Source organism: Microcebus murinus, unplaced genomic scaffold (genome assembly GCF_040939455.1).
Source record: "Microcebus murinus isolate Inina unplaced genomic scaffold, M.murinus_Inina_mat1.0 scaf001_hap2_Mmur4.0, whole genome shotgun sequence".
In the NCBI taxonomy this organism is placed as follows: Eukaryota; Metazoa; Chordata; class Mammalia; order Primates; family Cheirogaleidae; genus Microcebus; species Microcebus murinus.
In genome coordinates, this window is record NW_027438947.1 from 464092 (window position 1) to 475921 (window position 11830).

Sequence of the window (11830 nt, forward strand, 5' to 3'; positions counted from 1 at the left end):
TATTGCTGCAATAAGCATGGGGGCAGAGGTATCCCTTTCATATACTGACTTCCTTTCCTTTGGATAAATAACCAATAGTAGGTTTGCTGTATCATATGATAGTTCTGTTTTAATTTATTTGAGAAACCTCCACACTGTTTTCCATAATGCCTGTATTAATTTACATTCCTACCAACAATATGTAAGAGTTCCCTTTTCACTGCATCCTCACTAGCATTTGTTATTTTTTGTCTTTTTGATAATAGCCATTCTAACTGGGGTGAGATGATACCTCATTGTGGTTTTGGTTTGTATTTACCTGATAATGAGAAATAGCGGTTTTTTTTTTTTTACATATTTCATGGCCATTTGTATGTTTTCTATGGAGTAATTTCTATTCAGATCATTTGCCCACTTTTTTTTATCTTTTTTTTTTATTTCGGCATATTATGGGGGTACAGATTTTAAAGTTTCAATAAATGCCCGTCCCCCCTCCCCCCACAAATCTGAGGCTCCAGCATGACCATCCCTCAGATGGTGCGCTTATCACTCGTTATGTATGTATATAGCCGCCCCCCCCTCCCACCCTCCCCAATACTCTATTACTGTAGTACCTATGTGTCCACTTAGGTGCTACTCAGTTAATACCAGTTTGCTGGAGAATATATCTGGTGCTTGTTTTTCCATTCTTGGGATACTTCAATTAATAATATGGGTTCCAGCTCTAACCAGGAAAATATAAGATGTGCTATATCACCATTGTTTCTTAGAGTTGAATAGTACTCCATGGTATACATATACCACATTTTATTAATCCATTCTTGAATTGATGGGCACATGGGCTGTTTCCACAGCCTTGCGATTATGAATTGTGCTGCTATGAACATTCGAGTGCAGGTGTCTTTTTTGTAGAGTGTCATTGGATCATTTGGGTAGATGCCCAGCAATGGGATTGCTGGATCAAATGGTAGATTCACTTGTATCGCTTTAAGGTATCTCCATATTGCTTTCCACAGAAGTTGAACTAGTTTGCAGTCCCACCAGCAGTGTAGGAGTGTGCCTCTGTCTCCACATCCACGCCAGCATTTGTTATTTGGAGACTTTTTGATAAAGGCCATTCTCACCGGAGTTAAGTGATATCTCATTGTAGTTTTGATTTGCATCTCCCTGATGATTAGGGATGTTGAGCATTTTTTCATATGTTTGTTGGCCATTCTTCTGTCTTCTTTAGAAAAGTTTCTGTTCAAGTCCCTTGCCCACTTTTTAATAGGGTTATTTGATTTTTTCTTGCTGATTTTCGTGAGTTCTAAGTATATTCTAGTTATCAGCCCTTTATCGGATACGTAGGATGCAAAAATTTTCTCCCATTCTGTAGGTTGTATGTTTACTTTCATGACTGTTTCTTTGGCTGTGCAGAAACTTTTTAGTTTCATCATGTCCCATTTATTTATTTTTGTTGCTGCTTTGATTGCCTTTGGGGATTTCTTCATAAACTCTTTGCCTAGGCCAATGTCTAGGAGAGTGTTTCCAACATTTTCCTCTAGAATTCTAATGGTTTCACACCTGAGATTTAAGTCTGTTATCCAGCGTGAGTTGATTTTTGTGAGAGGTGAAAGGTGTGGGTCCTGTTTTAACCTTCTACAAGTGGCTATCCAGCTTTCCCAGCACCATTTATTGAAAAGGGATTCTTTTCCCCAGCATATGTTTTTGTCTACTTTGTCAAAGATTAGATGGCTATATGAGGATGGTTTTATATCAGGATTCTCACATCTGTTCCACTGGTCAATAATCCTATTTTTGTGCCAATACCAGATTGTTTTAATTACTACAGCTTTGTAGTATAGTTTGATATCTGGCATATTAATGCCTCCCAATTTGTTTTTGTTGCCTAGAATTGCTCTTGATATTCGGGGTCTTCTTTGGTTCCATACAAAGCGTAAAATTATTTTTTCTATATCTGTGAAGAATGCTGATGGGATTTTAATAGGTATTGCATTGAATCTGTAGATCAGTTTGGGTAGTATAGACATTTGAATGATGTTGAGTCTGCCGATCCACGAGCATGGAATGGATTTCCATCTGTTTACATCCTCTGCTATTTCCTTCCTCAGTGTTTCATAGTTCTCCCTATAGAGGTCTTTTACCTCCTTGGTTAAGTATACTCCTCGTACTTTAATTTTTTTGTTGCTATTGTGAAGGGTATTGGTCTTTAATTTGGTTCTCAATTTGATTGTTGTTGGCATATACGAATGCCTCTGATTTCTGTGTATTGATTTTGTATCCTGGGACTTTGCTAAATTCATTGATCAATTCCAGAAGTTTCCTGGTTGAATCTTTGGGGTTTTCTAGATATAATATCATAACATCAGAAAACAGTGAAAGTTTTATATCTTCTGCCCCTATTTAGATACCTTTAATTCCACTTTCCTGTCTGATTGCTGTAGCCAGGACTTCCAGTACTATGTTGAATAGAAGTGGAAATAGTGGGCAGCCTTGTCTGGTTCCAGTTCTAAGTGGGAATGCTTTCAGTTTTTAACCACTCAGTATGGTGTTGGCTATGGGTCTGTCATAAATGGCTTGTATCATTTTTAGATATGTCCCTTCTATGCCTATTTTCTTGAGTGTTCGTATCATGAAAGGGTGTTGAATTTTGTCAAAAGCTTTTTCTGCATCTATTGAGAGAATCATGTGGTCTTTGTTTTTGCTTCTGTTTATGTGGTGAATTGCATTTATAGATTTGCGTATGTTGAACCATCCCTGCATTCCTGGGATGAAGCCTACTTGGTCATGATGGATTATTTTTTTGATAAGCGTCTGGATTCGGGTAGCTAAGATTTTGTTGAAAAATTTGCATCTATATTCTTTAGGGATATTGGTCTGTAGTTTTCTTTTTTTGTTGGATTCTTTCCTGGTTTTGGTATCAGAGTAATATTCGCTTCGTAAAAGGTGTCAGGGAGGTTTCCATTTTTCTCGATGTTGTGGAATAGTTTCTGCAAGATAGATATTAGTTCTTCTTTGTAAGTGTGGTAAAATTCAGGTGTGAAGCCATTGGGACCGGGAATTTTCTTTTTATGGAGATTTTTAATTGCTGTTTCTATTTCAGCTGTTGAGATTGGTCTGTTCAGGGAATCTATTTCTTCCTGGTTGAGCCTAGGGAGGCTGTGTGTTTCTAGAAATTTGTCCATTTCCTCCACATTTTCCAGTTTCTGTGAATAAATATCTTTGTAGTACTCATAAATTATATCTTGTATCTCTTTGGGATCAGTTGTGATATCTCCTTTTTTATTCCTGATGGAGCTTATTAGAGATTTCTCTTTTCTGCTTTTCGTTAGCTTAGCCAATGGTGTGTCAATTTTGTTTATTTTTACAAAGAACCAACTTTTTGTTTTGTTAATCTCCTGAATAGCTTCCCTGTTTTCAATTTCATTTAGTTCTGATTTGATCTTGTTGATTTCACTTCTTCTGCTGGGTTTGGGGCTGGTCTTTTCTTCTTTTTCCAGCTCTTTGAGTCGTTTCATTAGATTGTCTATTTGTGATCTTTTTGACTTTTGGTTATAGGCATTTATGGAGATAAACTTTCCTCTCAGAACTTCTTTAGCTGTGTCCCAGAGGAGTTGATAACTTGTCTCTCCATTGTCATTTTCTTCATAGAATTTTTTTATTTCCATCTTGATTTCTTCATTTATGAAGTAATCATTTAGTAGAAGGTTGTTTAATTTCCATGTTTTTGTGTAGAAATGTGAGTTTCTGTTAGGGTTGATTTCTACCCTTATTCCATTGTGATCTGAGAAGATACATGGTATGATTTCTATTTTTTTAAATTTCTTGAGGTTTATTTTGTGTCCTAGGTTATGGTCAATCTTAGAGAATGTCCCGTGAGCTGATGAGAAGAACGTGTATTCAGTGGATTTGGGATAGAATGTCCTGTAGATGTCAGTCAGACCCAATTGTTCTAGAGTTTTGTTTAAGTCCATTATTTCTTTATTAATTTTCTGTTTGGAGGATCTGTCTTGAGCCCTCAGTGGGGTGTTGAAATCTCCAGTGATTATGGAGTTGGTATTAATCCATTTGCTTAGATCCAGTAAGGTTTGCTTTATGAAACTGGGTGCACCTAAGTTGGGTGCATATATATTTAAAATTGTTATCTCTTCTTGTTGAACTGTGCCCTTCACCATTATGTAATGACACTCTTTGTCTTTCACTACTTTTGTTGGTTTAAAAACTAAATCGTCTCGAATTAGAACAGCCACACCAGCCTTCTTTTGGCTTCCACTTGCCTGGAATACTGATCTCCACCCTTTTACTGTTAGTCTATATGCATCCTTGCAGGTTAGATGTGTTTCCTGAAGACAGCATATACTTGGCCTGTATTTTCTTATCCATTCAGCCAGCCTATGTCTCTTGAGTGGAGAGTTTAAGCCATTCACATTTATTGAGAGAACTGATAGGTAAGGTAGATTACTGTTCATTCTGTTGGGTTGGATGTTGTTGCTTTGATTTCTCTTTTGAGCCATAGAGATATCTGGCCTTTAATCATTGGATGTTGGTTTTTTTTTTTTTTATATTCGTGAGTTTCTATTATGGTGTTCGATGTGTAACACTGTTTTGAGAACTTCTTGTAGGGCTGGTCTTGTCTTGGTGAATTCTCTGAGGCTTTGCTTGTCTGAGAATGTCTTTATTTCTCCTTCATATATGAAGCTTAGTTTTGTAGGGAATAGGATTCTAGGCTGGGCATTGTTTTGTTTCAGAAGAGTGAGAATGGGGCCCCAGTCTCTCCTTGCTTGCAAAGTCTCATTAGAGAAGTCTGATGTTATTTGAATTGGCTTTCCCTTATATGTTACTTGCTTCTTTTGTCTTACAGCTTTTCGAAGGGCCTCTTTAGTTGATACTTTGGTCAGTCTGATGACTGCATGACCTGACGTCTTCCTGTTTGCATTGAATCTCCCAGGGGTCCTCTGGACTTCTTGAACTTGTATATCGAGATTTTGAGCAAGGCCTGGGAAATTTTCCTCTATTATATCTTCAAAAAGCTTATCCAGCCCTTGAGTGTTGTCTTCTTCCCCTTCTTGTAACCCTATGACCCTCACATTAGGTTTCTTCACATAATCCCACAGCTCTTGTAAGCTTTGCTCTTTTCTCTTGTTTCTCTGCTCTATTTCTGTGACTGATTTATTTAATTGGAAGGTGTTATCTTCAAGCTCTGAGATTCTTTCTTCTGCTTGATCTACCCTGTTCTTGAGACTTTCCACAGTATTTTGTAGTTCCCTGAGTTGATTCTTCATCTCCAGGACTTCGGTTAAAGTTTTCTTCACTGTGTCAATCTCTTTGTTGAAACTTTGTTCCATTTCCTGGAGGCTTTTTGTGATTTCTTGTTGTTGGTTATTGAGTTGTTGTTGCAGGTCAGTGAGTGTTCTTATGATCCACATTCGAAATTCCTCTTCTGTCATTTTAGTTGCCAGGTTTTGGTTGTTGTCTGTTTCTAAGGGGCTGGTTCTCCTCTTTGGGGGTGTGTTTTCCGTTTGTTTCTTCATATTTCCGGAGTTCCTTCGCTGATTTCTTCCCATTTTGCTCCGTTGTTGTTTCTTTCCTTTAGGTTTTCGTTTGGGTATTCACAAGTCTTGTTTAGTTTCTGAGCCAGTAGGTGGAGTTGCTCTCTGTCAGCAGCCTTCGCTGGGGTGGTGTCTGCAGGTCTCTCAACCCGCTGGGGATCCAGCAGTCCGAGATGTAGAGGAGGGGAAACAGCTAATTACCCTACCCTTCCTGCTGGTCTCCTTAATTACACAGGTGGGAATAGATGGCAGTAACCGGAGCAGTTCCTCTCTCAGCTCCACCCCCAAGGCGGGGCTAGAGACTTTGGAACCGAAGGCCCAGCTCCAAGTCACCAGAGTGTGTGGGTTGTAATGTCTCTCTGTCTTGTATTCGCCGAAGGCTGCTTCCTACAAGGCTCGGCTCTGCCCAGGCAAACTCCAGGGCCTGGACACCGAGCACAGGAGACCTGTGCAGACAGAAATTGGCCTGAAGCCGGCAGGCCCATAGCCAAACCCAGGGAACCCCGTCTTCTGTCTCTTTAATTGCACAGGTGGAGATAAGCGGTAGGAATGGGAACAGTTCCTATCTCAGCTTTGCCCCCAAGGCGGGGACAGAAACTTTGGAGCCAAGGCTCAGCCACAAGAAACAGGACGGTGGTAGACGTAAGGACGCTCTGCCTTATAGCAGCTAAGGGTAACTTCCTTCGTGGGTGTCTCCTGCCAGGCAGGTTCTGCACTCTGGACACAGAGCGCAGGAGACCTGTGCAGTGAGAGATTGTCCTGAAGCCAAACCCACCAGGCCCCTTGTTCTGTCTCTTTAATTCCACAGGTGGAGATAAGCGGCAGGAACGGGAGCAGTTTCTATCTCGGCTCCACCTCCAAGGCGGAGATACAAACTTTGGAGCCAAAGGCCTAGCCCCAAATCCCCGGATGTGGGGGTCTGTAAAATATCTCTGCCTTATAACCACTGACGGCTGCCTCCTGCAAGGCCCAGCGCTCCACACTCTGGGCACAGCACGCAGGAGACCTGTGCAGGGTGAGACTGACCAAAAGCTGGCAGGCAGTCAATGGAACCCACCTATCCCTGCCTTTTGTCTCTTAAATTACCCAGGTGGAGATAAGCGTCTGGAATGAGAACAGTTTCTATCTCAGCTCCGCCCCCAAGGCTGGGACAGAGACTTTGGAGCCCAGGGCAGGGCTCCAGGGTCGCAGGAGAGTGTGGAAGGCAACCTTTCTCTGCCTTAAATCCGCCAAGGGCAATCTCCCCTGTAGCTCTGCCCCTTCCAGGCAGGGTCCACTCTCTGAGCACAGAGTCAGTGCCGCTTGTGCAGCAAGTGACGGTCCAATATCAAATTGGTGGAGCAGTGGCGCGTACCAGCGCTTTCTCTGCGCTGCCGCCGCCTCTCCAAACCCCGAGTGCAAGTCAGCACTGGAATTCAGGGGCGGAGCGGTGGTGCCGGAGGGGCAGAGGGAGGGGGGTCCTAATGGATCAAGGAGTCTAACTTTGCGCACTCTGACCTCTCAGTGCTATCCCAAACCTCCTCCAAATCCAAAGTCAAAGCCTCCTGCTGTATAAACTCCCCTTACCCTTGACCTGGGAGTGTTCTGCAGGGCTCTGGTTCCTGATGTGCGGAGAGCGGTTGCTGTGCGCGGACCCTCCCCCACCTTAAACCGAGGCCGTTGTGTGCTCTGGCGAACTCAGTGCGTTCCCTACTCTAGTCTCTTCTCCACACAGCTTAATCCCGCGCTGCCTCTTCTCACCAAATTCAGGCACCTCCCGGCCTACGTGGGAGTGGAGCTCGGTGTAGGAAGGGGTGTTTCTCAGCGCCGGTTAGAGGCTGGCACCACTGCCGGCAGCAGCTTAAGCCGCGCCTCACTCCCTCCCTGATGTGTGCCTCCGAATCCCCGAGTTTTGTGGAAGAATGATTGGTTCACCTTTGCTTTAGGCTGTAAATGGTCTTATCCCTCCATTTCCTGTTGAATATCTGCAGGCTTGCAAAGCTGCTCTCGTGGAAGTGTAGATCGCTGGAGTGTGGCTATCCGCTTTCTTCACTATTTGCTCTGGGAGCAGAGAGCCAGGAGGGCACCCCTACTCCGCCATTTTCCCATTTGCCCACTTTTTAATGGATTGCTTGGTATTTTACCATTGACTTGTTTGAACTCCTTGTATATTCCAGATATTTGTCCCTTGTTAGATGAATAGTTTGAAAATATTTTCTCCCATTCTATAGGTTGTGTCTTAACTCTGTTGTTTCCTTTGCTGTACAGAAGCTTTTTAGTTTAATATAATCCAATTTGCCTGTCCTTTTGAGGTCTTAGTCATAAATTCTTTGCTTAGACCAATGTCCCTGTAGTGTTTCTCCTATATACATGATATTTTATTTAACTACAGGTTAGTGGGTATTTTTGATGTTCTTATTTTTCTGGCTATTAAAGCTAAATTGCTAAACATTCACATTCAAGTATTTATGTGGAAATATGTTTTCATTTATCTTTAGCCAATACTTAGAAATGGGGTTGCTGGTTCTTATGGTAGGTGTATTTTTAATTGCAAAATTATTCACTGAAATGTCTGTAACATTTTATATTTCTTTCAGCATTGTGCAAGATCCAATTCCTGCACAACCTCATCAATATTTGTTACTATTTATTTTTGCTAATTTTTTATTGATATGTAATGATTGTGCATATTTATGGGGTACATGTGATAATTTTGATTCATGCATACAATGTGTAGTGATTAAATCAGGATAACTGGGATATCCATCACTTCATATGTGTATCATTTCTTTTTGTTGGGAAGATTCCAAATCTTCCTTCTAGCTATATTGAAACATGCAATAGATTATTGTTAACTATAGTCATCCTACTATGCTATTGAACACTAGAAACTTATTTCTTATATTTAACTTAAAACTATAAACAGATACCACTACACATCTACTAGGAAGACTATAACCAAAGGACACTGTGTTAAGTGAAATTCTTTTTGTGATGGTTTTAGTTTGCTTTACCCTGATAACTAGTGATGCTAAGCATCTTTTCATGTCCTTATTAGCTATTGTTTTGTGAATATTCCGTTCAAAGATTTTTTCCTATTTTAAAATTAGGTTGTTTGCCTTCTTATTAAGTTTAAATAATTCATTATCTAGTCTGGATGTACTTATATAAATTCTGGATAAACATTTATCAATATATGTGAAGTGAATGTTTTTTCCATTCTAGCTTGCTTTTCCATTTTCTTGCCAGTGTCTTTGAATGTGCACAAGTCTTTAATTTTAATAAAGTTATACTTGTAACATTTTATTTTATGGTATTGATTTGTGCCTATCTAAGAAGTATTGTCACCCTACAAAGTTCAAAATGTTTTCTCCTATGTTTCCTTCTAGAAGTTTTATAGTTTTATCTTTTTTATAGAGTACACATTTTATTATTTATACATGAATCAGTGTGGTCTGAGGACACACAAGCATCTGGCTAGCTCATAAAAGTAGTCTGATGTGACAGGGCAGTGTCTGTAGTATTTACATTTGGTGCGATATCACTTATATCCACTACTTGCGAAGCCCAAGAGGCCCTGAATGGACATGTAAGATGGTTAGGAGGCACGTGTTGTACATTAGCACCCACAGTGGGTTTGTAAAAAGCAGGGAATGCAGAGCAGCCATAACCCCCACTTTCAAGACAGGGTCTGTAGAGGTATCAGGAGGAAAAACACTCTGCAGAACAGATTTTCTGGGGGCTTAGGGGCCTCTCAGGGAGGAACCGAGAAACAAACAGCCAGGAGTGCTACCCACCAGCGTCAGCTAGAATAATGCTTGTCAGAACAGGGCCCCAGACATGGCATGGCCCCAGTGACCTGGGGGTGGAGGCTGTCACAAGGGTACCACCTGCAGGGTGGGCAGAGGCCCCTGGAAGAGGAGCCACATCCTCTCTGAGCAGCTGGAACAGGATGTTTTGTTTTTTTTTTAAATTCTTGGGCCAGCTGTAGATGTGAGTGTTCTGAAGCCAGATGGGTACGTGCTCCTTCTTAGCATTTGGGAAGAGCACAGGGATGAATCTGAAATTCATGCTTCCTTATTTTATGAACTCAATCTGCATCATTCGATGAATGTACATAGTATGTAAGCCATGCTCATCCTTGTCCAACTGCGACTCTGTGCCTTCTACATCCTGTTTGTATTTGGGGCTGATTGCTACAATTATCATCACTGTCTTATCCCTAAGGTGGTGCTCCATCCATTTAATGATGTCAGTGCCTCAGATTCTATCCTCAAATATGTCAATTGCAGTTTGGTAGCCATTTACCAACAAAATGTTCACAAATTTCACCACCTCCATGGCTGTGTTCAAAGAATAAGTGGTAAAAACTTTCCGCAATTCCTCTGACAAATTGCTTGTTTTCAGAGTTCCTCTGGCTGGAGAGTTACTAGGGGGTCTAGACACAGCAGCTGGGGACAGAGCTTGGGGACCCTGTGGTCTCAGTTCTGCAGGACACTTCAAGGACTCCGCAGGAGCTCCAGCTCTATTATGTGGCTGGTGATACAACTGGTCCTGATACCTTGGAAGCCTTGGAACGGAGCAGTCTCTTTGTGTAGGCCTCTCTTCTTGGCCCCAGGGGCTGGGATAATTCAGGATGACCTTCTGCACAGGGTGCAGCCCTCTCACACTGGCTGCAGGTAGAGGCTTCCCAGGTAGAGCTGGCTGGATCACTTGCTGGTAGGCTGTTCGAGGGTAGTCATGTCCATATGGCGTTTGGTGATCAGGACTTCCAGGACAATGGTAATGATAGTTCCATGGAGCATGTGGGGGAGGATTGGAAGGCAGCACCTGTGAACACATTGGATACCACTGAGGTTCAAACTGATGGAACTCCTGGGACCTGAAAGGTCTGGAGAGGTCCTGGGGGTAACACATGGAGGTGAGGGGCAGGGGCCTTTCCAGCTGCCTGATGCCCAGGACATCCTGGGGCTGGGAATCATAGCCTGTGTCTATTGTAGGCATATCCAGGGCTTCCAGGTTCCTGTGGGGCTGGGGCCATTGCACTATCTCTTGGCTACTTCCCAAGGAGTCTGCTGAGGCATTAGGTAAACTTCAGTCTGATTTTTTTGAGTCATGACCAGTGTCAGGAAAAGCTGCTGAAAGCTGAGAGCCCAGACATTGATTATGGTTTTCCATAAATGAAAACTGATGTTCTGTGGGGAGAGCTCCAACCACAGACTCAGACGCAGGCTTGCTGACTGTAGAGCAGCCTGAGGGAAAATCTTTGCCTGGGTCTGGGTGTCTCCTGCAGAAGCTGTCTTCACTCTCCTCCAGAACTTTCATGCGCAGCCAGGTGACCTTCTGGGACACAGGCCACTGGGGATTTGCAAGTTTCAGGGGTGGGTGAGTTTGAGAAAAGTCTCCAGAGGAATAGTGAGGGGCTTGGGGTGCAGACAAGCCATTGGGTGCCATGTTCCTTATATTTGAAGCAGGTGGTTCTGATTCATCTTCCAGGGGATATTCTGGGATTGGTTTCAGCAACTGACTTGGGTATGGCTCTGATTCATCAACCTCCACAGTAATGCTTCAATTCATTCTAGTTTCTTAGAACCACCACAGATAGACAGACCAGGTCGGCTCTCTGCTTTGTGTCTCTCTCCACCTTGGGATGCTCTCAGCTTAGTTTTATCTTTTACATTTAGCTCTCTGGTCCCTTTTGAGTTAATTTTGTGTATGCTGTGAGGTAAAGGTCAATGTTTCTTTCAAGTTTTGACTAAGTTTTTCCAAGGTCATTCATATATTCTGTTTCGGTTTCTGTTCATTTTTGTATATTGTATTTTTCAAGGAATTTGTTGATCTAAATTGTTGAATATTCTAGCATAAATTGTTAACAATATTTACTTATTGCCTTTTCATGTTTGAATGACATGTAGTGATGTACCCTCTGCTATCTCTGATATTGTTGATCTGTTTTCTCCTTCTTTTATTTTCCTGATCTGTCTAGCTGGAGGTTTGTCAGTTTTATCTTTTGTTTATCTTTTTTTTTCTATTCAATTGCTTTCTCCTCTTTATTTTTTTTCCTTTCTCCTACTTACTTACCTCAGTTGTATTTTGTTCTTTTTCTAGCTTCTTAATCATTGATTTAATTACTTTTTTCTTTTCAAAAAAATTTAAAACTTTAATTTTCTAAGTACTGTATTATATTAATCCCACTATTTTTTATATGCTGTATTTTCATTATAACTTATCTTAAAATATTTTTTTCAAAATGTTGACATACAGATGTTTTTGATACATGGCTTGAGTCAGGGCTATAAGTGTGCCCATCACCCAAATAGTGT

General features: G+C 41.5%; 1 pseudogene; it reads right to left on the minus strand.

The window, feature by feature from the left end:
• Positions 1-9382: 9382 nt before the first annotated feature.
• On the minus strand, positions 9383-11084 carry LOC105866631 (E3 ubiquitin ligase TRAF3IP2 pseudogene; annotated as a pseudogene).
• Between the last annotated feature and the right edge of the window lie 746 nt (positions 11085-11830).